Source organism: Bos mutus, chromosome 2, assembly GCF_027580195.1.
Source record: "Bos mutus isolate GX-2022 chromosome 2, NWIPB_WYAK_1.1, whole genome shotgun sequence".
Lineage (NCBI taxonomy): Eukaryota > Metazoa > Chordata > Mammalia > Artiodactyla > Bovidae > Bos > Bos mutus.
Window position 1 is genome coordinate 14,330,893 of NC_091618.1, and position 26,558 is coordinate 14,357,450.

Sequence of the window (26,558 nt, forward strand, 5' to 3'; positions counted from 1 at the left end):
CATGAGGTCTGAGAAGTCTCAGGAAGCCAGCTCAGATAATGCCTTGTGGCTCAGAGTACAGACTTTGGCTTTTACTCATGACTTTAACCGCTGAAGGTTTTCGAGCAGAGAGGTGACATTTAAATCTGTTGAGAATAGATTACAGAGGGCAAAGGCAAAAGCAAGAAAATCAACTAGGAGGCTGTTACAGTGATAATGATGATGGCTTGGACCAGAAAAGGAGCAGTGGAGAGAATGAGAAAGGGTCAACTCTGGAGTTATTTTGAAGGTAGAGCCGACCAAGTGTGCTGATAGCCTGGAGCTAGGGTGTGTGAGAGAGAGAAATTAAGGATATTTCAAGGTTGATGTCCTGAATAACTAAAAGATGCAGTTGCAATTAATTGATCAGAGGTTAGGGGGAATGGACCAGGAACTCAATCCTGGGCATGTTAGTTTTCAGATGCCCATTGGACATTCAAGAGGATACGTTAAATAGATAGTGGGATACGCGAGTCTGGAGTTCAAAAGAGACGTCCAAGCTACTCATTGGCTTACCGTTTAGCCACTTGCTAGCCTCATGACCTTAGACAAGTCACCTATCTTAGAGCTACATACTCCTCTTCTGTAAAACAAGGATAAAAACAGTAGCTCTAACACACAGTTGTTGTGAGAATCAAATGTGATGATCTGTGAAGTAACTGGTTCACAGGAGGCTCTGAATAAATTATCGCTATTATTAAGTTCAATTAAACATGCATTTAGTTGCTGGAAACACAAACAATGAAAGATACAGTCCCTGCCCTCAATCCCAATGGAGAAAACTTGGTCAAAGTTTTCAACAATCTTTAAGGTAACAATAATCATTTGGGAGAAACGTCAGGTCCTGGCACCTAAGAGAATAAAGAGAAGAAAGGAAGAGTCAAATATGATGGACAATAGGGACTTCCCTGGTTGTCCAGTGTCTAAGACTCCATCCATGCTCCCAGTGCAGGGGGCCTGGGTTTGATCCTTGGTCAGAGAACTAGATCCCAACATGCCACAACTAAAAAGGTCCTGCATGTCACAAGCAAGATCAAAGATCCCTCAGGCTGCAACTAAGACCTGGTGCAGCCAAATAAATAAACAAATGTTTAAATCTTCCAAAAAGCAAAGATAATGGACAACTAACCCCAGGATGAAACAGTCCGGAGAACTGGAGGGAAAACCAGAATTTATATGTGGTCCTGACATCAGCTTGCTGGGAAGCTTTGGACTCATCAACTCTCTATCTCTCTCACTTCCCCAAACGGTAAACCCCAGTTCCCGTGAGATGTTTAAAAGTGACCAAAGGTGCTCAGGGGAAAAACACAGATGCAATAACACTAATCACATCACTTCCCTCAGGCCTATTTTCCCTTTCCTCTGATTGAGCCCTGTCTCCCCATGAGGACTTCTCCAATCTCCTGTGAGCCCCAAACCTGGTTTTTCTAAGCTTCTAGGCAGCAGGGTAAATAGCTCAGAGACTCTGAACAACACTGAAGACCCCTAGCACATGGCAGAGGTGCTTGAACCAAAACGAAGAGGAAAGTCAGGAGCATAAGGGGAGAGAAGGTATCACTGAATTCATACTGGGCAGGGGTTGTGCTAGGTGTTCTCATGGCTGAGAAAGTTGTTGCAAGGATTAAATATGAACTCACATTAGAGCATTGGGCCCAGGGTCTCGCATATAGTAAGAGCATAATAAATGTTGGTTGTATCATTTTTATTGCATCTCTTTTAATCCTCACAACAACCTTGCAAGCTTAGTCCTCACAACTTTACAAGCTGGGCTCTAAACTAAGAGGCAGGGACTTCCCTGGCAATCCAGTGGTTAAGAATTTGCCTTCCAATGCAAGGGATGCAGGTTTGATCGCTGGTCAGGGAACTAAGATCCCACACGCCATGGGGCAACTAAACCCTCACGCAGCGACTACTGAGCCCACATGCTCTGCAATGAAGATCTCACACGTTGCAATGAAGATCTCACACACCGCAATGAAGACCCAGTGCAGCCAAAAATAAAGATAAAATAAGAGGCTACGCTGTGCTTAGTTGCTCAGTCATGTCAGACTCTTTGCGACCCCATGGACAGCAGCACGCCAGGTTCTTCTGTCCGTGGGGAATCTCCAGGCAAGAATACTGGAGAAGGTCCCCCTCTTCCAGGGGATCTTCCCAACTCAAGGATCAAACCCAAGTCTCCTGCATTGCAGGCAGATTCTTTACCGACTGAGCTACCAGGGTGTAATAGCACATGCTCTTGGATCGGACAAATCTGGGCTCACGTTCCATCTCTGCCACATCTAGGCTTTTGGAACCCCGGGAAAGCTGTTTTATCTTACTGTAAAGAGGAGGAAATAATGGTCATTACTAAACAAAGATTCATCTAAAACACTTAGGGTAGGGCCTGGCACACGGTAGCTGCTCAAGAATCACTAGATATTCCTAGTACTCTTGGAGGAGAGGACACAAAAGTTCCAGAGGTTAGGTTACTTATCCAAATTCACACAGCCAAGTAGAATAGACTCCTGTGGTTTTATCTTGCTCAGTATCCATACCTCCTCTTTTGGTTAGAGTACCTTCGCTCTTTGGAGAACCACCCTCCCCCACCCTTAGGCCTTGTGATTTGGGTGGAGTTGACACCTCTATTTCAAGCTTTCAGTGAGGGTGTGTGACTCAGATCTGGCCATTTGCTTATCCCATCTTCCTGGTCACAGCAGTTGGTTCAAGGGTGAACTTGTGGCACTTCCCTGGTGGTCCAGTGGCTAAGATTCCACATTCCCAATGCAGGGGCCCTGGGTTCAATTCCTGGTCAGGGAACTAGATCCCACAATGCCATAACTAAGAGTTCAAATGCCACAACTGAAAAAAAAAAAAAATCCCACATGCCACATCAGAGACAGTAGATCCTGTGTACCAAAACCAACACCTGGCACCACCAAATAACTTTTTTTAAAAAATTGTTTTTAAAGAGTGATCTTGTGACCCATGCAGAGCCAACAAGAATGCTGGATCTTTGTTGAATCCATCGGGAAAGATATGAACCTGGCTTTGGACGTGACACTGGGAGGCTATAAGTTTGGATTTGCTGGGGGTTGCCAGGTAGAGAGAATGCCTGAGTGCCATGCAAATCCAAAGGAATCAGAGCTGAAGAACAGAAAGAGACTGAAACCTGCAAACTCTGAGCTCTTGCCTAAACACTTGAGCAGACACGTCTAAAGTCTGTACCTCAAGCTTCAGGTACTTGAAGCAATAATGAGACAAGAATTCACATTCTCTCTCTCTCCGCCTTAAGACAACCAAAAAATCCTTACTTGGCAAATGCATCAGTCAGGGTCCCAGCTGAAAGCAGATGGCACACTCAAATTAGAATCATTGGAAGAGGGTTTATTTACTATGGTATAGACACTGTAAAGTGGAAATGAGTGTTAGTCACTCAGTCGTGTCTGACTCTTTGCGACCCCATGGACTATAACCCGCCAGTCTCCTCTGTCCATGGAATTTTCCAAGCAAGAATACTGGAGTGGGTAGCCATTCCCTTCTCCAGGGATCTTCCTGACCCAGGGATTGAACCTGGGTCTCCTGCTTTGCACACAGATTCTTTACCATTTGAGCCACCAGGGAAGCTCAGTGTAAGAGAACCTCAATGGGAAGCATGGTGACCTGGGACTAGTAATAACTGAGGAGTTATCACTACATCTAGGCCTGAAGAACAGAGGAGAAAACAGTCACCTGGACCCAGAGGAGGGCCTTTGGTAGAAGAGCAGTGGCTGTCCATCACAGAGTACCGCCAGCTTGTGGAGGGAGCCAGGGGTGTAAATACCTCTCTCTCCTCTTGCCTGTCATCCACAGGCTCCTCAATGAACAGGCCTAGCAAGAAGCCAGAAGGCAAAAAGTCTGTAGGTGTAGCAAAACCAGGCAGACCCAAGGCAGGATGGGAGATGGATACAGAGAGGCAGACAGGAGATGGCCCCAAAGCCTCATCTGGCGGTCTCTCAGATAAAGTCCCATGAAGAACTTTGGAAGCTGAGTTTTAGTTCTCTCATAGTTCCCTGTACAGTGCTCACCTCCCTTCCCTGGAGAAGACCCCCAGGTTGGCACACAGGAGATAGGAATTCTGAGCATCTGGGAAGAAGAGATAGGAATTCTGAGCATCTGGGAAGAAGATGCTAACCTTGCAGAGAGAAAGAAGCTGCCAGGCCAGTGGACCACGTGGCCAGAGCCCTGGACCCTCAGGTCCTCACCCCGCCAGCTCCTTTGACCCCATGGAAATCTGTCTGCCAGCCGGTTTGGCCCCAATCTCGGGCACCACAGGCAGCAGCTTGGTGACTTCCCTTTCTCTCCATAGGAGATGTCTGCTTCCTTCTGCAGCCAAGCCAGAGAAGCTTCTGGGATTCCCCAAGACTGGCCGGGGCCCAAGAGGGCCCTGAGGACAGGGCTGAGCTGCATCCAAGTATCTTGTTTTGGCCACACAGACACCTGTTCCCTCTTCTTCCTTTACAAAACAACTCACCCTGATCTTTTCAGCCAAAATAGTTTCCTCCCTACCTTTCAAATCCAGTTTAAGCCTTAGAGTCTCTTCAGAAAGGCTTCCTCATTAACTCGCCTGACTCTACATTCTCCTGCTATAACAATGATGATAACAGAAGAACTTATACATGTACAATAACTAATAATAGCAATGTGCACACCACTGAGCTCATTGCCTTGTGGAAACCATTTCACTTAATCCTCACGACCACCTTGTGAAATAGGTGCTATCAATAATATAGACTATGTTGTGAACTGGCACCCCTCAGATTGGCACCTTAGAAGCAATTACTTTATTCATTTCTACAGAGGAGAAAACTGAGACTCGGAGAGGATTAAATTACTAGTTTCAGATCACACAAGTAAGCAACAGGCAGAGATGACGCCTAAAGCCAGGGACGACCGGTTGTGAAGCCCAGGCTCTTACAACTGAAATGTTTTACTGCAGCCCAGCTGTGAAATCTCCGAGTTAGGTAGTGGCTGGAGGAGTTCCTGAATTTTCTCTCTAACATGTATGTACATGTGCTGGAATCACAGTCAGTGACCCTAACTTATGTACATATAGAGTAAGCAACACTATTCCCCAAGTTTTTGCAGCAAACACCACCAGCGCCCCTTTGTGGTTAAATCCACTTGGTCACCCCTCCAGCTCTCAAACCCTAATGAGAAGCCAAACACTTGAAGATAATTTCATTAGTGATGTCAGAACACATTACAGATGAAATACAGAAAACAAAAGAACCCACTAGGAGTTACTGGTAAGACGCTTACGCTATTAGCCTGCCCCATTTCCCACTACCAACAAACCATCTTTAGCCACTTGGAAAATTGGCCTTGTTTTCACTTCCTTTGTGAAATGTCTCATGTGGTAATTTTCCCAGAGTGTAAACAAGTCTTTTCACAGTAATCAATTCATTAACTTCTCACAAAAAACACTATAAAGTAAGTCATGTTATCATCTCCATTTTTTAGATGGGGCATCTGAAGCTCAGAAAGGTTAAGTCACTTCCTCAGAGTCACACAGCTGGCAAGGGATAGAGCTGGGATTCGACTCGTTGAGCCAGCCTTCTGAACTTAGGCATTTAATGACTGCTACTCTGTAGTTTGACAATAAAGCTAAATGAAGATTATGAGAAAATCCATCAAAGCACTAAAAATGAAAAACATGCTATGCAGGATTGTAGAATCTACGTGCTCCAGTAATACAGAGGAGAGATCGTCCACTTAGAATGCGTGGCTGGTTGGATTGATCAGCAAAGGTAATGTGGAGAACAGAGAGCTGAGGAACAGCCATCAGAGTGTCTATGGGACAGGCAGGTAAGCTTAGAGAGCAATCAGGGAACAGACAGCCGTGGTGGAGGGTGAGTGAGTGACCCCTGAACCTGCAAGGGGAAACTTGAGGATGGTGCTAGAACATCATCTGGTGGGAGAAGTTGGGAGGAAGGACTAGCAAAGTGAAGAAGAGGCGCCCTTCTTTTCCTTCCTTAAACCTGTTTGCTAAATCCCTATTCTATGCCAGGCACTGCTGCCTTCACAGAGTTTGCAGTCTAATGGAAGAATGTATTAGTACATTTTTGGTTGCAAGTGACAGAAACCAACTCACACTGGCTTAAGCAAAGGGGAATTTGTTGGCTCACTTGACTGAAAAGTTGATTAAAGGGTGAACCTCAGGCTGGTTGATCCATGGGCTGGAAAATGTCAGTAGAGGCTTCCCTGGTGACTCAGTAGTAAAGAGTCTGCCTGCCAATGCAGGAGACACGGATTCAATCCCTGATCCGGGAAGACCACATATGGTATGGAGCAAATAAGCCTGTGGGCCACAACTGTTGAGCCTGTGCTCTAGAGCCTAGGAGCTGCAATGACTGAGCCCACGTGCTGCAAGTACTGAAGCCCTTGCATCCCAGAGCCCGTGCTCAGCAGCAAGAGAAGCCACAGCGATGAGAAGTCCACACACACAACTGAAGAGTAGCCCCACTTGCCGCAGCTTCAGAAAAGCCCGTGCAGCAACAAAGACCCAGCACAGCCAAAAATAATGACATTTTTTCAGTGGGAGTCAATCTCTTCCTGCCTTGATCCTGCTCTCCTCTGAGTTTCCTCCATTCTTAGGCAGCTTTTCTCCTTCTGGTGGTGTCGTGATGGCTGTCCCTGGCTCTAGGTTTTCTTCTTAGCCTGTCAATGCCATCCCTCTTCTAATCCCCGCCCCTGAAAAAGAATCTTTCTTTCCCATTTGTTCCAGGGAAAATTCTAAGATTGGCTCTGATCAACTACCTTGATTTTATGCCTAACACTGACCCAGTTATGGGGCTTAAGGATGGAATATGACAATTAGCCAGGCCTGAGGGACAGACACACCCTTCCGTGCAGCCCTACCCAGACCACACAGATTGAGGAAAGAGGGATGGCTCCCAGGGAAAACTGGAGTGCTAACTAAGAAGTGGGGAATGAATGCTGAGTAGGCAAGAACAACAGACTGCTGATCCAGGGATTCAGGCAATGATCCTGGTGATTACAACAGCGTGTGATAAATGGCATGTGGAAGGAAGTGGCTGGAGGAGCACATAGGAAACACCTAACCCAGAGGAAGTAACTGTAAGCTGAGACCTGAGGAGGTCTCAGGATAAGGAGGGGCATGGAAAGGGTAAGAAGGAAACGGGTTGTGAAGGTTTCTTGAGATATGTGAAACTGTGTGTTGTTTGTTAAAGTCACTTCAGTCGTGTTCAACTCTTTGTGACCCTATGGACCGCCAGGCTCCTCTGTCCATGGGATTCTCCAGGCAAGAATACTGGAGTGGATTGTAATGCCGTCCTCCAGCAGATCTTTTGGACCCAGGTACTAAACCTGCGTCTCTTACATCTCCTGCACTGGCAGGCAGGTTCTTTACTGCTAGCGCCACTTGGGAAGCCCGTGGGAAACTGTGGTCTGAGCATTAAGAGGAACAGTGTAAGTGAAGATTGCCTGGATCATGAACTTGGCCGGAGCACAAAGGAAGGCAAATTGATTTGGGCCTGAGAGGAGTTGAAGATTTCAGTTTGGGATGTTATTTTTGAGGAGCATGAGGGTCATCCTGTTAGAGATATCAAAGAGTCGGTTTGGACATGTGAATGCAGGGTTTAGGAGCAGAATCTCTGGAGGCAGCTCCAGGATGGTCATTGAAGTGTGGGTGAGACATTTCTGGCTGAGAAGATCAAGGTTGAACAGGCTCGTTGAAACGGTCAATGACAGACTTCCCTGGTGGCCCAGTGGTTAAGACTCTGCCTGCCAATGCAGAGGACGTGGGTGCAATCCCTGGTTCAGAAACTAAGATTCCACACGCCGAGAAGCAACTAAGCCTGTGCTCCCCAACAAGAGAAACCCGAGAATTGTAATTAGCGTAGCCCCCACTCACCATAACTAAAGAAAGCCCACACACTGCAATGAAGACCCAGCGCAGTCAAAAACAATATATATTTTTTTAAATTTTAAAAGTGTAGCCAAAAATAAAAAAGAAAGAACTGCTAAGTCACTTCAGTCGTGTCCGACTCTGTGCGACCCTATAGACAGCAGACCACCAGGCTCCGCTGTCCCTGGGATTCTCCAGGCAAGAACACTGGAGTGGGTTGCCATTTCCTTCTCCAATGCATGAAAGTGAAAAAGTGAAAGTGAAGTCGCTCAGTCGTGTCCGACTCTTCGCGACCCCATGGACTGCAGCCCACCAGGCTCCTCCGTCCATGGGATTTTCCAGGCAAGAGTACTGGAGTGGGGTGCCATTGCCTTCTCCGAAAAAGAAAGAAAAGGACATCCAAATGGCCAATAAGCACATGAAATCAGCATATGAAAACATCATTACTTATTAGAGAAAACACATGAGAACAATGAGATACCATTACACACCTACCAAAATGGATGGAATTAAAAGGACTGAAAGTATCAGCAAGAAAGCCGAACAAATAGAACTGCCAATGGGACTGTAAACTGGCACGACCGTTTTGGAAAACTGACAGTAATTTATGAAAGCAAAACACATGTATCTGCTTTGACCTAACAATTCTACTCACATATATATAGCCAAGAGAAATAAGTGCTTAAGGCCATCAAGAGATTTGTAAGAGAATGTTTTTAACAGCTTTATTCAGAAGAACAAACCAAATGTCCTTTGTTATATGTTTATTCAATACAATACTACACCACACACAAGCGAGAACTTAGTACTGATGCAGATGAATCTTAACAGTTATGTTGAGTGACAGAAGCCAGACTGTGTGATTTTATTTATAAAAAGCTCAAAACCAGATATAACTAGTTAATGGTGATGGAGGTCATAAGGTGTAGCTTCTCCTGTGGAAGGGGATGTACCTGAAAGGCGGCTACAGGAGGCTTGCTGGGGTGCTGAAAATGGTTTGTATCTTGATCTGGATGGTGATTATAAAGGCATTTACAGTATAAACATTTATCCAGCTGTTTATTTAAGATTTTTAAGATCTGTGCATTTGTACAACACGGAAAGCATAGCTAATATTTTATAATAACTCTAAATGGAGTATAACCTTTAAAATTGTGAATCACTATATTGTACACCTGTAATTTATATAATATCACACTATAACTATGCTCCAGGGACTTCCCTGGTAGTCCAGGGGTTAAGGCTCTGTGCCTCCAGTGCAGCGGGGGTACAGGTTTGATTCCTGGTGGGGGAACTAAGATCCCACATGCCGTGTGGCGTGGCCAAAAAATAAAAAATTATACTTCAATTAAAATAAATACTTTAAAGTTTTTTAATTTATTTTTTAAATTGAAGGATAATTACAGTAGTGTGTTGGTTTCTGCCGTACACCATGAAAAGTTTTTTAAAAAGAGATTTGTGCACATTACTGTTTCTATTTCATGCCTAAAAAACCAGGAGGGAAGCTTAGCCCCACCTCCAAAATACAAAAGAAACGATGATAGCACTGATCTGGGGACTATTGATATTTTACAGTTTGTGATATGAGATGATGTTTCCTAAGACTCAGCTTGATGATGAGATCCCCCAGGGTCAGAAGTCTTTGATTCTGATCTCCAGTGTTCCAAAGCACCTGTATCAGGCCCGCAGCATCCAGGACTCGGCGTCTGCTCAGAGCAGCGCACTCCAGCCCCTGAGTGTTCAGCTCAACACTTATTTCTGGCATGTCTGCTCTGTGCCAGGCCCTGAGCTGAGAGATGGGAATATGAAGACAAATAAAACACCATCCCTGCACACTTAAAAAGCTGCCAACCAAGAGGTGAGTGCTCCAGGATGAAGGGTTCTTGCAGCAGCCAACTTATCCATCAGCACATGTAAAATAATAGTAGTAACAAACAACCACCATTTATGAACTGCCAGGTGCTTTATGTAACAGATTTCACGCCACACCCCGCCCCACCTTAATTGCTATTTAAAACCACAACTGCCTGCAGCTACTTTTGTCTGTTAGGGGAGTGGCATAATTTTTCTCTGGGTATACAGGATCTTTGTTTAGAAAATACTTAATAAGTTGCTTTGGCATGAAGAATGAAACTCCCCGGGGCTAGGCAAGACAAAGGAGCTGAATTGCTTTGCAAATTAGAGTGGGGAAAACGCGGCAGCAGGGCAAGGGAGGGAGGTCTGAAAACAGGAGGAAGGAGATGTTAGGAAGTATAGTTAAGGAGATCTACGTTGTTTTTGTTTTCCCAGATTCTGTTCCTTAGGGTACCACCCCTTTGCCTTCCTAACCTCACACATTCTTCAGCTCTTACCTTTCAAAAATTACTTCCTCATACCACACACAGCCTTCAAAAGGAATGAGCCAAATCTCTATAGACTTGGGGAAAGGCTCAGGATATATTGTGAAGAAAAAGTAACCAGCACAATAGACGCTTAGTAGAGTCTCGTTTTTTAAAAAGGAGTTCTGAAGATGTATTTACAACTGGCTACACATGGAAAATTCCTACAAAACTACATAACACTGTATCAACAGCTGTTACGACTAGGGATAGTGGTAGGGAATATTCAGAAGCTTTTATTTTCAGTTCTTATCCTTTTTACCTTCAAGCATTTTATCAAGATATTTTATCCCTTTTTCAAAAGCCTCTTCCTCCAAGCAGCCTTCCCTGACTGCTGCAGTCCATCAGGTCCCAGGGTGTCCTGGCCTCCTCTGTTGTGACATTCAGACCTTTGTAATTCCTCTCCCAACCTCTCCCACTCCTCTACCTCCTGCATCCACTGTACTCTTCCCAGCTCCAAACTGACAGACACCAGGAACTCCTAGGAGAGTGCTTGGCATAGCTGTTAACCGAATGAATAAATTCTTCCACCTCCCAAAGAGTTTTTCTCCAACCTTGCTTTGGATCTTCCAGAGAGAGGAAGCACATACAACCCAGCCCCACCTGGGTGTGCTGCTCAGGCCCTGCTCGTGGTATTCCAGCTAATTCTCTGCCCCGAGCAGGGTGAGATGCCCTCTTTCTTCATTCTAGAGATACGTGGAAAGGGAACAACTGCTGCCCTCTTCAGAGCCTCAGCCTTGAGCGACGCTGAAACATCCAAGACCAGGGCAAACTGTGAGAAGTATGAGCAGGTGAGGGAGCCAATTACCGGAACTGGCCAGGGCAGCCTGGCTGACCTCAGCAGGAGCAGGGACGGCCCTCCCTTTCCATCTTCCTTTTCTTTCCGACAGCAGGGGAGGAGGAGACCAAGGCCTAATTGCTTTCACCTTGAGAAAAATCTGCTGCTGACCATGTGCGGAGAGAATCACTCAGTTATACAGCAGGGGCTCCAGATGATACCAGATCAGGAAGGCTGACATTTTCCCTGAGGCCCTCGCTAACGACTAACGGGAAGAGACATCCTTGGCCTACTGCCCCTCCTTGCTCAGGCCCACCAATCACAGTGTCAGCCCATTGCTGGCTTTCTTTCCGCCCAGAACCCCGCAGGGAAATTTCCAAGTCTGCCTCCTCCCCACCAAGGCTGCTGTCACTAAGATGGTGCTTTCACTGGGTTTTGCCCAGGCCAGAGTGAAGGCTCTGGGAGAGAATTAGAGCTGTCTCACAGGCGCCAATGGCCGGGTGGACACCTCTATCAATCCAGCCAGCCTCTACCCACCAAGCTCAGACAGGAAAAGTGATGCTGGCCACTGGGACTGCCAGGGAGCGCCACTGGCCAGCCACAGGTGCCCAATTCTGCCCAGACACTTCTAACAATTAAGGCAAAGGATGAACTCTCAAGGCTTCCTCCATCCCTGAGGAAAAGCAGATTCAAAAGCCACACAGTGTTCTCAACCCCTGCAGTGAAGCAAGGAATATAATAAAGAGAAAGCACTGTAGCTCAGGACAGCAGTCTTGAAGTGATGCTATGCAGGGAGTCTGCCACCAGAAGCTCAGCATTTGAGTCACTGAAAATCACCCAGGAAGTATGTGATACAGCATATGATACAATGAACAACATAAAGTCTAGGAGCACTAGCTAGTCACCTATTGGAGCCCAAGTAGAAGTTTCCTTTAGGAAATTCCTTTTTATTTTATTTTATTTATTTATTTATGGCTTTGCTGGGTCTTCACTGGGCTTCCCTGATAGCTCAGTTGGTAAAGAATCCACCTGCAATGCAGGAGACCCTGGTTCGGTTCCTGGGTCTGGAAGATCCGCTGGAGAAGGGATAGGCTACCCACTCTAGTATTCTTGGGCTTCCCTGGTGGCTCAGCTGGTAAAGAATCTGCCTGCAATGTGAGAGACCTGGGTTCGATCCCTGGGTTGGGAAGATCCCCTAGAGAAGGGAAACTCTACCCACTCCAGTATCCTGGCCTGGAGAGTTCTATGGACTGTGTCCACGGGGTCGCAGAGTTGGACATGACTGAGGGACTTTCACTTTCACTGTGGGTCTTCATTGCTTTGCTCGGGCTTTCTCTAGCTGCAGTGAGCAGGGCCTACTCTTCACTGTGGTACACAGGCTTCTCATTGCAGTGGCTTCTCTTGTTGCAGAGCACAAGCTCTAGAGCTCAGTTCAGTAGTTGTGGCACACAGGCTTAGTTGCTCCACAGCATGTGGAATCTTCCCAGACCAGGGACTGAACCCAGGTCCCCTGCAAAGGCAGGCGGGTTCTTAACCACTGGACCACCAGGGAAGTCCTCCTTTAAGAAATTCTCAAGAGACTTCCCTGGGGGTCCAGTGGTTAAGACTCCTCGCCTCCACGGCAGGGTTCAGTCCCTGGTTGGGGAACTAAGATCCCACATGCCAGGTGATGCAGCCAAAAGAAAGACATTTTTGAGAGGCAACAGAAGACCACAGCTCCACACATAGGCCATTTCAACCACTTTCTAGCTGTGTGACTCTGGTCATGCTGCTTAACCTCTTTGAGCTCCAATTTCCCCAGCTGTAAAATAGGGTTAATAACACCTACTTTAAAGGGTGTCACAAAATAAAATTAATATACATAAACTATCATAGTGCCAGAAAGCGCTCACTAAATGCTAGGTGTTCATATTATTATTATGGTAGCATCATATCATCACACATTCCAGCACCAACACTGCTGAGGTGGAAAGTGGGAAGGCCTTTAGAAACACGCAGACCTGGTTGGATATCTAGTTCCATTACTTCCAATGTAAGGCCTTGGGAGAGTTAATTCACTTCTTTGAGCTTCAGTCTCCCTCCATAGGTGACTCAGATGGTAAAGAATCTGCCTGCAATGCAGGAGACCTAAATTCGATCCCTGGGTCAGGAAGATCCCCTAGAGAAGGGAATGGCAACCCATTCCAGTATTCTTACCTGGAAGATTCCATGGACAGAAGAGCCTGGTGGGCTACAGTCCATTGGGTTGACACAACCGAATGACTTTCACTTTCACTTTCAAGGCCTTGGGAGAATTAATTCACTTCTTTGAGCTTCAGTCTCCCTCTGTAAGAAAGCATGACTAATACAGCCTTGTCAATGGGATGGATAGAGCTCAGCCATCACCTGAGACTGAGCACATAGGTGCTCAGGGAACGTTACCTGCATGGGTACAGGATCATCACCCTCTTTCCAGCATCCTCTATCTGGTTTGTTTGGTAGTTTTTACTGAAAGACAAAAGCCTGCATGTGGTGGTTTAGTCGCTAAGTCGTGTCCAACTCTTGTGACCCCATGGAGCCTTCTAGGCTCCTCTGTCCATGGGATTCCCCAGGCAAGAATACTGGAGTTGGTTGCCATTTCCTTCTCCAGGGGATCTTCCCAATCCAGGAATTGAACCCAGGCCTCCTGCATTGAAGGCAGATTCTTTACCAACTGAGCTACAAGGGAAGCCTGCATATGGATTTTATCAAAGCCAGTGGTCTCTTTCCTGTTGAGTCTTCTAGCCATCTCTATACTATTTGACCCTGGTGGTCACTACTGAATTTTTTGAGACCTCCTGCCTGCCCCCTTGGTTTTCTTGACTCTGATCCCCTGATACTTCTCTCTCTCTTTCTTCCCAGGCTCTTCATCCTCCTTAGCTTACTCCTTATTCTTCTGTCCTTTGCTTTCCACATTCTACCTTCTCTCCCCCTGAGAAAGGCCACAACACAGTCAACAAAGCAAGCTCAGTCTATCCTTGATCCTGATCTCAAAGGTATCATTATTCTTCCAGCAACCACAAGTCAAATCCTAGATTCTTTTCTGTTTCCTTTCCTGTCTTTCTGAATCCATTCAGTTGCCAAGCATCTCTATTTTTCCCTCAAAACACTTCTCACATGTACCTCCTTCTTTTCCATCTTTCCTCTTGCCATTCAAAAACCAATACCAACCCAGATCTTATCTAGTTTAAGTGGCTAATTCCAATCTATCCTGAGTATTACAGCTGACCTGAAAAGATCACTTTAATCATACCAGATAGTCTCTTTTCACCACTCTTTCATCTCCACTCAAAATTCTATTAAGGCTGTTTCCTTCCTCCAAAGGCACTCAAGGGCTTTCATATCTGATTTTCTACATTTGACTTTCCTTCAGGCCCCAACCTAGATTCTCCACCACATGCACGCCTTCTCTGTGTCTATTTTCTCTCCTTTGCATCTGCAGCCTCCCCGGTCTGGAGTGCCATTTCCTGCTGTATTAAAATTCGATCCATTCTAGCGCAAACCTCCACTCCTCCCGGAGGCCTTCCCTGCCCACTCCAGGGTGTAGTTATCATCTTCTCTGAGTTTCTCTGATGATGTTGGTGTGGTCCTTGCAATAGAGCTCTGCCTGTTTGCGGAGTTGGTTGATGCCTACTGGGACACCTGCCTGTGCCTTCAACTCACACCACAGGGCAGAGTTGGTATCTTGTACATCCACTTGGATGACACAGCATAGTGTCATAGCAATTTGGAGTTGGATAGACGTGTTCTCATCCTAACATGTCACTTTCCCACTGGTTGCAAGACCAACCTCTCCTAGACTTCCTCATCTGAAAAATGGCCATCATAATGGCCTCATAGATTTGTTGTGAAGATTAAATGATAATGTATGCAAATAACTCTGCACAGTGCCTGGCACCCAGTCTACATTCAATAAAAGGTAGAGATTATTATAGTTCCTGGCACCTTCCAGTCTAAGCATTACTTATGCATTCCTACTCATTTGCATAGCCAAATAGTAATTTACATAGACTGTGATATTTTACTATAGGTATATCTGCTTTCAAAACAGCTCTCCTTTCCCAACTTTCCATTTTTATAAATGGCACCACTGTTCCAAGGCTCCCAGGCTGAAACCTTGGCAGTGTACTCAGCTTTTCCTGCTCTTTCATGGGCCAAACTCGTTGGCACTTAACCATGGGCTGTCTGTAACTGTTCTGAGAATGTCTTAACTCCCTGTTGAGACTGTAAATGCTTTAAGAGCAAGAACTCTGACTTATACTGCCTTGGTATCTATTATACTGGCATAGAGCAGGAACTCAATACATATTTGTTTTCTGACAAGATTCTATCAACAAATTAATTTACAGGGCAGGTGTGAAGGAGATACTACACCAATCTGAAACACTGATCAGATATTCTGTGATTATGTTTTATCCAACATCCCTTCTCCACTCCATGAATTCCTCCTACTCATTAAGGCCCAAGTCGATATTCTCCTTGCTGTTAAGGCCCAAGTTAATAGTCTCCTTGCTGATATCTTCCATAAATATTATTTCCTTTCTTTCATTTAAACTACTTATTTAATTGCATTAAGTTTTAACCACTTTTTAAATTAAAAACTGAAAACAACTGGAGTTCCTTGATGGTCCAGTGGTTAGGACTTGGGGCTTTCACTGCCGTGGTGGGTTCAATCTGTGGATGGCGAACTAAGAGCCCACACACACAGAGAAAGTACCTGAAAATGATACAGTATAAAGTGACGATTAAATTTTTCCTCTTAGTTTTATTTCTCAGAGATAACAACTGGGAACACTTTGGTGGGTATCCCTCAAGATCCTTTTCTGTTGCATTAGAAATTAAGAGCCTCTACTAAGACAGTATATAAATTAAACTTTTAAAAATGATTGTGTTTCTCTGAGATTTTACATGTCCCCCAAAATGACCATTTTCTAGGCCATGGGGAAAGGGATTAAAATAAATCCAAGTCGTGAAATAAATGAATAAAATTCAAATTTGTTCCATGGCAATTCGACAGTGCCTATCACACTGTACAGTTTGTATACACCTCTGCCTCCCAGCTAGATTTATACTAGAGCAGTAACTGACTTCCTTTTTTATATTCCCAACACCTATTTTGTACATAGTAAGGATTCAACACATGTTTAGTGAAGAATGACTTAACTGGGGCAGGGGGCAGGCTGCAGTGGCCTGGGCCCAGCCATGGGCACCAACCACCCTGGTGAGCCGGTTTGGCCTGCAGGATGTGCCAGAGCACATGGACATGGAGAAGAGCAACAGCATCCTGGACAGTCCAGACTCAAGGCTTCTCCCTAGCCCCAGCCACTGGTCTCTCTCGGGGCCCAGGGCAGCGAGGAGCTTGAACCAGCCCCCAGGGCTCTGGCCCAATGCAGGATCCCCCCATGGCCCTGAATCCAGCTTCTCTCTCTCCAACCCCCCAGTCTCCAGCTGCTCGCCAAGGTTATGACCCCTGGCCTTTGGCAAAGGAGTGGTGTTTGACCCCTTACCACCAATGGAAGTAAAGTACACATCCTCTATCAAGTACAGCTCAGACTGGCTCTTCATCAACGACGTCCGCCTGTCCCAGGGCTTGGCGGTGGCCTCCTGCAGCCAGATCATCTCCTGGATTCCCAGTTGCACATGGCACATCTACAAGGCGAAGGTGCACTTCCAGCCCCACCACAAGCCTGCCCGCTGCCTCAGTACCACCATCCTCTATCTCAAGTACCCCAAGGCGTTCTACACCACCACCCTGGATGACAACTACCACAACACCCTGAGGAGGCACCTGTCCAGCATGGAGCTCGAAGTCAGGGAGTTTCTGGGCGGTGTTTACCTGTTGGAAGAGAGCTGATTCGAGCACACTGAGAGGCCAGCCAGCTTTCTGGTCCAAGTAGGGTTGGGCAAGGCTGCCCTCGGGTATCATTCCAGCCCTAGAAGAGTCTAACACAGAAAGTGTGTGTTAGTCACTCAATCAAGTCCAGCTCTTTGCGACCCCATGGACTGCAGCCCACCAGGCTCCTCTGTCCATGGGGATTCTCCAGGCAAGAATACTGGAGTGGGTTGCAGTTCTTTCTCACCCCTAAGCCCAGCCTGAGAAATAACAACATATCACAATAGCTTCTAATTATTGAGGGAATTTGGTTTTTATAATTTTTCCAATTATTTTTTAAAGGAATGTATTTTCTAGTTTGCTATTAACATAGCTTCCCCCAAGGTGTGTTAGTCGCTCAGTCATGTCCAACTCTTTGCTACCCCATGGACTATACAGACCATGGAATTCTCTAGGCCAGAATACTGGAGTGGGTAGCTGTTCCCTTCTTCAGGGGATCTTCCCAATCCAGGGTTCGAACCTGGGTCTCCTGCATTGCAGGCATATGCTTTACTGTCTGAGCTATTAGGGAAGCCCTAAGCCTCATGACCAAAAAATACAAAAATAGCTAAAGCAAAAGGAAAATGGCCACACTTTGAAATAGGGAGAAGGAGAGAGCTCTTTTTCCATCGGTCAGTTTGTCAGAGAAAGAGCAGAAAAATTATCTGAGATGGAAAAAGTGAGCTTGAAGAAATTTCAGCCTCTGGTGTCTTCACTTCTACAAAAGTGGTGCTCACACAGTGAGCTGTGACACCCAAGTAGATTCTGTCTGTGGAGAGCTGAGTTCCATTAAGGTTTGTTTTTGTTTTTTTAATTTCCATTTGTATTTCCTGTTAACCCAAACCTCTGGAATCCTCTAAATCTTTTTTGTGATATTGAAAAACTCCAAACCACAATATAAGATGCCTTTCAAGAAAGAGAAAAAGGAAACGCTCACCCTGTTCACAGTGGGGTCAGGTCAGCTGGTGGTTGAGTTTGGAGGCAACAGTTTGGTTTCGGCTCCTTCCACAGGTGGGTTCCAAGCTCGGGCTCTGGTGTCATGTCCTGAACTCTTGGCATCTGGTAACATCTCCACAGGCTTGTGTAACTCTCCAGATATGTATTTTGGGGTTTCCAAATACTTCCCTAATTTTCTCATAAGGCAAAACATAGCACAGGCCCCTTTGGAGAAAAACAGCATTTTGAAAAAATCCTTAGGGAAAACACTTTCTGGGGAGTCCATGAGGAGGATTTTACTCACACTGGGAGCTTTCAGCCACACCTAGAACTTGATGCCTCCTGGGAGGAGGTGGACACAAATGTTTCTGATAATCTAGTTCATCAGGGTGAATGTACTTTCCAGTGACTGAGTCAACACTGCAGAGGAATTCTGATGGTGCCTGAGGTTTCAGTTCAGTTCAGTCGCTAAGTCGTGTCCGACTCCTTGCGACCCCATGAATTGCAGCACGCCAGGCCGCCCTGTCCATCACCAGCTCCCGGAGTTCACCCAAACTCATGTCCATCGAGTCGGTGATGCCATCCAGCCATCTCATCCTCTGTCGTCCCCTTCTCCTCCTGCCCCCAATCCCTCCCAGCATCAGAGTCTTTTCCAATGAGTCAACTCTTCGCATGAGGTGGCCAAAGTATTGGAGTTTCAGCTTTAGCATCAGTCCTCCCAAAGAACACCCAGGACTGATCTCCTTTAGAATGGACTGGCTGGATTTCCTTGTAGTCCAAGGGACTCTCAAGAGTCTTCTCCAACACCACACTTCAAAAGCATCAATTCTTCAGTGCTCAGCTTTCTTCACAGTCCAACTCTCACATCCATACATGACCACTGGAAAAACCATAGCCTTGACTAGACGGACCTTTGTTGGCAAAGTAATGTCTCTGCTTTTCAATATGCTATCTAGGTTGGCCATAACTTTCCTGCCAAGCAGTAAGCGTCTTTTAATTTCACGGCTGCAGTCACCATCTGCAGTGATTTTGGAGCCCAAAAAGATAAAGTCTGACACTGTTTCCACTGTTTCCTCATCTATTTCCCATGAAGTGATGGGACCAGATGCCATGATCTTAGATTTCTGAATGTTGAGCTTTAAGCCAACTTTTCACTCTCCTCTTTCACTTTCATCAAGAGGCTTTTTAGTTCCTCTTCATTTTCTGCCATAAGGGTGGTGTCATCTGCATATCTGAGGTTATTGATATTTCTCCCAGCAATCTTTATTCCAGTTTGTGCTTCTTCCAGCCCAGCTTTTTTCATGATGTACTCTGCATATAAGTTAAATAAGCAGGGTGACAATATACAGACTTGATGTACTCCTTTTCCTATTTGGAACCAGTCTGTGTTCCATGTCCAGTTCTAACTGTTGCTTCCTGACCTGCATATAGGTTTCTCAAGAGGCAGGTCAGGTGGTCTGGTATTCTCATCTCTTTCAGAATTTCCCACAGTTTATTGTGATCCACACAGTCAAAGGCTTTGGCATAGTCAATAAAGCAGAAATAGATGTTTTTCTGGAACTCTCTTGCTTTTTCTATGATCCAGCAGATGTTGGCAATTTGATCTCTGGTTCCTCTGCCTTTTCTAAAACAAGGTTGAACATCAGGAAGTTCACAGTTCATGTATTGCTGAAGCCTGCCTTGGAGAATTTTGAGCATTACTTTACTAGTGTGTGAGATGAGTGCAATTGTGCGGTAGTTTGACCATTCTTTGGCATTGCCTTTCTTTGGGATTGGAATGAAAACTGACCTCTTCCAGTCCTGTGGCCACTGCTGAGTTTTCCAAATTTGCTGGCATATTGAGTGCAGCACTTTCACAGCATTATCTTTCAGGATTTGAAATAGCTCCACTGGAATTGCATCACCTCCACTAGCTTTGTTCGTAGTGATGCCTCCTAAGGTCCACTTGACTTCACATTCCAGGATGTCTGGCTCTAGGTAAGTGATCACACCACTGTGATTATCTAGGTCGTGAAGATCTTTTTTGTACAGTTCTTCTGTGTATTCTTGCCACCTCTTCTTAATAACTTCTTCTTCTGTTAGGGCCATACCATTTCTGTCCTTTATCAAGCCCATCTTTGCATGAAATGTTCCCTTGGTATCTCTAATTTTCTTGAAGAGATCTCTAGTCTTTCCCATTCTGTTGTTTTCCTCTATTTCTTTGCATTGATCACTGAGGAAGGCTTTCTTATCTCTTCTTGCTATTCTTTGGAACTCCGCATTCAGATGCTTATATCTTTCCTTTTCTCCTTTGCTCTTTGCTTCTCTTCTTTTCACAGCTATTTGTAAGGCCTCCCCAAACAGCCGTTTTGCTCTTTTGCATTTCTTTTCCACGGGGATGGTCTTGATCCCTGTCTCCTGTACAATGTCACGAACCTCCGTCCATAGTTCATCAGGCACTCTATCTATCAGATCTAGTCCCTTAAATCTATTTCTCACTTCCACTGTAGAATCATAAGGGATTTGATTTAGGTCATACCTGAATAGTCTAGTGGTTTTCCCTACTTTATTCAATTTAAGTCTGAATTTGGCAATAAGGAGTTCATGATCTGAGCCACAGTCAGCTCCTGGTCTTGTTTTTGCTGACTGTATAGAGCTTCTCCATCTTTGGCTGCAAAGAATATAATCAATCTGATTTCGGTGTTGACCATCTGGTGATGTCCATGTGTAGAGTCTTCTCTTGTGTTGTTGGAAGAGAGTGTTTGCTATGATCAGTGTGTTCTCTTGGCAAAACTCTATTAGCCTTTGCCCTGCTTCATTCTGTATTCCAAGGCCAAATTTGCCTGTTACCCCAGGTGTTTCTTGACTTCCTACTTTTGCATTCCAGTCCCCTATAATGAAAACGACATCTTTTTTGGGTGTTAAAGTCTTGTAGGTCTTCATAGAACCATTCAACTTCAGCTTCTTCAGCGTTACTGGTTGGGGCATAGACTTGGATTACTGTGATATTGAATGGTTTGCCTTTGAAACGAACAGAGATCATTCTGTCATTTTTGAGATTGCATCCAAGAGTCCATTCTGAAGGAGATCAGCCCTGGGATTTCTTTGGAAGGAATGATGCTAAAGCTGAAACTCCAGTACTTTGGCCACCTCATGCGAAGAGTTGACTCATTGGAAAAGACTCTGATGCTGGGAGGGATTGGGGGCAGGAGGAGAAGGGGACGACAGAGGATGAGATGGCTGGATGGCATCACTGACTCGATGGACTTGAGTCTGAGTGAACTCCGGGAGTTGGTGATGGACAGGGAGGCCTGGCGTGCTGCGATTCATGGGGTCGCAAAGAGTCGGACACGACTGAGCGACTGATCTGATCTGATCTGATCTGACTGCATTTTGGACTCTTTTGTTGACCATGATGGATACTCCATTTCTTCTAAGGGATTCCTGCGACAGACCGCACAGAAGCGTGACCGAGAGGAGTTACCCCTCGCCCAAGATCTGGGGCGGCGGCCGAGAGGAGCTACCCCACGTCCGAGGCCAGGGGCAGCGGCCGGGAGGAGCCAGTCCACGTCCGAGGCCAGGGGTGGCGGCGGAGAGGAGCTACCCCACATCCGAGGTCAGGGGCGGCGACCGAGAGGAGCTACCCCATGCCCGAGGCCAGGGGCAGCAGCGCCGGGAGGAGCTACCCCACGTCCAAGGAGCGGTAGCTATGCGGGTGCAAGAGGGCCGAGAGGAGCTACTCCAAGAGTAGTAGTTCAAGAGCTACTCTTGAACTATGTTCAAGGTCAGGAGGGGCGGCAGTGAGGAGATACCCCTCTTCCAAGGTAAGGAGCAGCAGCCGCGCTTTGCTAGAGCAGCCCTGAATAGATACCCTACATCCAAGGTAAGAGAAACCCAAGTAAGATGGTAGATGGTGCAAGAGGCATCAGAGGGCAAACACACAAACCATAATCACAGAAAACTAGTCAATCTAATCACACGGACCACAGCCTTGTCTAACTCAATGAAACTAAGCCATGCCGCGTGGAGCCACCCAAGACGGGTGGGTCACGGTGGAGAGATCTGACAGAATGTGGTCCACTGGAGAAGGGAATGGCAAACCACTTCAGTATTCTTGCCTTGAGAACCCCATGAACAGTATGAAAAGGCAAAATGATAGGATACTGAAAGAGGAACTCCCCAGGTCAGTAGATGCCCAATATCCTACTGGAGATCAGTGGAGAAATAACTCCAGAAAGAATGAAGGGATGGAGCCAAAGCAAAAACAATACCCAGTTGTGGATGTGACTGGTGATAGAAGCAAGATCCGATGCTATAAAGAGCAATATTGCATAGGAACCTGGAATGTTAGGTCCATGAATCAAGGCAAATTGGAAGTAGTCAAACAGGAGATGGCAAGAGTGAACGTCGACATTGTAGGAATCAGCAAACTAAAATGAACTGGAATGGGTGAATTTAACTCAGATGGCCTGAGGTCTAAGCAAAAAAAAAAAAAAAAAAACCAGAACATTTTCACCCCTGCCCCCAACCCAAGTGAATGATGTCACAAGTCAAACACCAAAGCCTGGGTGCTGTGATGACCGTGTGTATGCATTTACGTGTTCGTTTTAGGGCAACAGTCATGGCGTTGAGTGTGAACAGAAGAAACTTTGTGAATTCAGGTGATGGGGCCACAGAGGCAGGGACACAGGCTGGGCCAGGCCAGGAGGCCACAGAAGCCAGGCTGCTGCTGGCCTTCAGCCACTTGCCCATCCTGCTTCACACCCCATCCCACCCTGCCTCAGCCAGCCCTTACTTCTTCCTCCTGCCAATCCTTGTGGATTTTTTTTTTTTTCAAACTTTAAACTTTTTGTTTTGGATTGAGGTAGAGCCAACTAACACTGCTGTCGTAGTTTCAGGTGAACAGCAAAGGGACTCAGTCATACATATGCGTCCCTGTGGACTTCGAGTAAAGAAAGTGGCAGATAGCTTTTGCTCTTCTGATATCAGAGGAACCAAACTGTGGGTATTTCCTTTGGAGGCATCCAAATGATGTCAGCTGTTTGGGGCTTGCAGAGTCCTGGAAGCTCGGACTCCTGCTAGATCACTGGATTTCTGCTTATGGCTTCCCTCTGTCCTGAAAGCTGAATTGAGAGCTCTGTGAGTACCCTGGAGCCACAGCAGGGACTTTTGTTATGAGGAGGGCAGGTGTGGTGATAATCAGTGTCATTTAAAGTCATCAGAAGCCTGGAGGGCTAAATGGTTTGCTGTCTTCCTCAGATTTGATAGTGTTTAGCTCATCATGCTGGGAGAAGGCAATGGCAACCCACTCCAGTACTCTTGCCTAGGAAATCCCATGGGCGCAGGAGCCTGGTAGTCTACAGCGCATGGGGTTGCAAAGAGTTGGACATGACTGAGCGACTTCACTTTCACTTTTCACTTTCATGCATTGGAGAAGGAAATGGCAACCCACTCCAGTATTCTTGCCTGGAGAATCCCAGGGATGGCAGAGCCTGGTGGGCTGCCGTCTATGGGGTCTCAGAGTCAGACACGACTGACACGACTTAGCAGCAGCAGTTCATCATGCACCTGATTGAAAACATCCCTTCTGTGGAGCCTGTGATCGGCTCCGTGGTCCCAAGTTTGCCAGTGTGAAGCTTAGCAGGGGGACCACTCGAGGGGGCACTCCAGGACCCCATAGTCTCCTGTCATCATGCAGAGCAGCAAATGCCTTATGCATTTGGAAGAGTACATTACACAGCATTTATTGATAAAAATGGGGGTTTTCCCTCTGACTTAATAATCTTGTCATTTAAGACAAGTGGTAAATGTAATTTTTAAACTGTGGTAAGAGAATTCCCAAGGTTTTGCTCTGACCCAATTGACCTTTGATGAGCTCAGGACAATGTCATGGGCAGTATGGCTGGAGAGACGTCGGGGAGAGAATAGGGTTTTTTAATATGACCCTGTGTTGAGATGCACATTGAGATTTTTTTTAATACAAAATACATAATTGAGGTAAGTAGAAGGGAGCAACTGTGGATGTGTCATGTGAATGGAAAAGCAGATTCTGTTTTGTTAGGTTATTCACTAGGGACCCACCTGTAGTTCTCTTAAATCCTTTTTCTCCAAATCTGATTTTCTGAAAGTTACAGAAAAGGAAACATGTGAAGACATGGATCAAATGTCATAGATTAGTGGTGGATTCATGTTGGTTTGCAAGCTGGAAGAGATGATTTTTAAACCCACTGATTAAAGACAAACATTCCTAAAAGTGACTGGGAAATACCACTTACTTATGAGTTAAGAAGTCTCTTTTCTCAGACTCTTAAATTATGTCTTTTATGTAATAAGGATGATTTGTATTTTAAGAGAAAAGTTTTCTTTTGAAATTACAGAGCTTTGAAAAAGAATAAGTACCTTCTCATTTGATATGCTTCCCATTTCTAACCTTAGGGAGAGTATTTGATGAAAACGCCTTTTTAAATTTATCTTTGATATCTATCCCACTTCATTTTGTTTTATGACTTCTTCATTTAATAATAACTTATCTTTAGGGGCTTCCCTGGTGGCTCAGTAGTAAAGAATCCACCTGCCAATGCAGGAGACACTGGTTTGATCCGTGATTCAGGATGATCCCACATACCTCAAAGCAACTAAGCTCATACGCCACAACTACTGAACCTGTGTGCCCTAGAGACTATGCTCCACAAGAGAAGCCAGCACAATGAGAAGCCTGGACACGGCAACTAGAGAGTATCCCCGCTTGCCGCAACTAGAGAAAAGCCCAAGCAGCAGCAAAGACCCAGCACAGCCAAAAATAAAAATAAATAAATGAATAAAATTGTAGAAAAGAAACAAGGGACTTCCCTGATGGTCCAATGGCTGAGACTTTGTACTCCCATTGCAGGCAGCCTAGGTTCCATCCCTGGTCAGGGAACTAGATCCCACAGGCTACAACTAAGATCTGGTGCAGCCAAATAAATAAATGTTTTAAAAAAAAGAAACCAATATTAAAATTAAAAATGAATTATGTTTTAAAAAAGAACGACTTTCATCTCCTACCCTTTTAAAAATGATTTATGGCTTGATTTATTTTTAAATAATAAACAGATTTACTTTGAGAATTCTGTATCTCACCCTTAAATGATTCAGCTATCAGTCAGAGCCTCAGGAGGAAACTGAACTAATCCAAATTATTCAAGAAACTTTAATGAAGGGACTATTCAAGCAGTGTGAGCACCAAAAAGGGAGGTTGAGGTAGCCAGAGGCCAGCAATAGCAGGAAATTATTACCATGCTTGCTTGAAAAGGCAAGGGGAAGGAAATGGGAGTTTCCTGAGACTGGTGAGACCCTGAACCATAGAAGAGGGGTTGCTGATAGGAGCTGATTATCTTGGAAGGATGCAGCCACTCCCAGAAAATAAGAAAATGAGGCACAGAGCAGGAGGAAACCCCCGAGAGCTCTCCATTCCTGCACGCCACACTCTTTCCAGTGCCTTCCACTGATGGGACTCAAGTGAGCGATGAGCCTGCATGACACAGTCCTTGGAGATTAGCTTCCTGGAGATTAGCACCATCGATGGGGGTGGGTAACACAGAGAGGCACACAGTCCACCAGTTACCAACTACCTTGTTGCCGAGTGATGTCAGCTCAGTTATCCTTCCATCTGGAGCCTAAACTGCAGTTAGCCACTAGTGTTTTTCATGCCAGACAGTAGGAAAGTGCAGAAGGAGAAATCATCAAGATATAAGATACAATAGCTAAAGACCTTGCTTCAGTAGGCAGTCAGGAGGGTAAGCTGGTGCTCATAGCTGCCTTCTTCAGCCATCTATTCCATGTTCCCTTTACCTCCTGCCAGCACCTTGGCTGGAGGGGATTCTTTACTTGGTAGGATGATCCAAACCTTCATTTCCACAGGATTCATGCCCTTTGTGGTTCTGCTTTTATTGTTTTGCTATGATTTGATGGCTATTGGCTATGGGAATATTAATAGGTAACCTGGTGAAGCCACTGGGAGCAGACAGAGTTCTCCTTACTGCTATTAGTATCAGCAACCTAATTTCCACTAGATAATCAGAATCAGTTGCCTTGTCTAATGTTGTAAGCCCCTTTTCTGCCATTGACTCAATAGTATGAGCAGCCCAGGACTGGTGAGACCCTGAGCCATAGAAGAGGGGTTGCTGACAGGAGCTGATATCTTGGAAGGAAGCAGCCACTCCCAGAAAATAAGAAAATGTGGCACAGAGCAGGAGGAAACCCCAAGAACTCTCTCTTCCTGCACGCCAAGCTGCAGGAGCCTATGACTGTGCATACTCTTGAGTCAATAGCAGAAAGGGGCTTACAACACTGGATAGGGCAACTGATTCTGATTATCAAGTGGAAATTAAGTTGCTGATACCAATAGCAGTAAGGAGAACTCTGTCTGCTCCCAGTGGCTTCACCAGGTTACCTCTTAATATTCCCATAGCCAATAGCCATCAATGTAAAACCACAGCAAAGCAATAAAGGCAGAAACATGAAGGGCATGAATCTTATGGAAATGAAGGTTTGGGTCATCCTACCAAGGTATGAGGAGCCCAAGATGACCACTTCCCTGATAGCTCAGTTGGTAAAGAATCTGTCTGCAATTCAGGAGACCCCGGTTCGATTCCTGGAGAAGGGATAGGCTACCCACTCCAGTATTCTTGGGCTTCCCTTATGGCTGAGCTGGTG

The 26,558-nt window shown here is 45.6% G+C and overlaps 1 long non-coding RNA gene and 1 pseudogene across 1 annotated transcript in view; one reads left to right on the plus strand and one right to left on the minus strand.

Moving 5' to 3' along the window:
• LOC138991215 (uncharacterized) overlaps positions 1 to 25,810 on the minus strand; it is a 32,406-nt gene extending 6,596 nt beyond the window's left edge. Inside the window, exons 1-2 of the long non-coding RNA XR_011467175.1 lie at positions 17,887 to 25,810; positions 16,914 to 17,020 (exon numbers count right to left, since the gene is read on the minus strand). This is a non-coding gene — a long non-coding RNA (uncharacterized lncRNA). The remainder of the gene's footprint in view (positions 1 to 16,913; positions 17,021 to 17,886) is intronic.
• On the plus strand, positions 10,950 to 16,907 carry LOC102274699 (refilin-B pseudogene; annotated as a pseudogene).
• Positions 25,811 to 26,558: the final 748 nt, after the last annotated feature.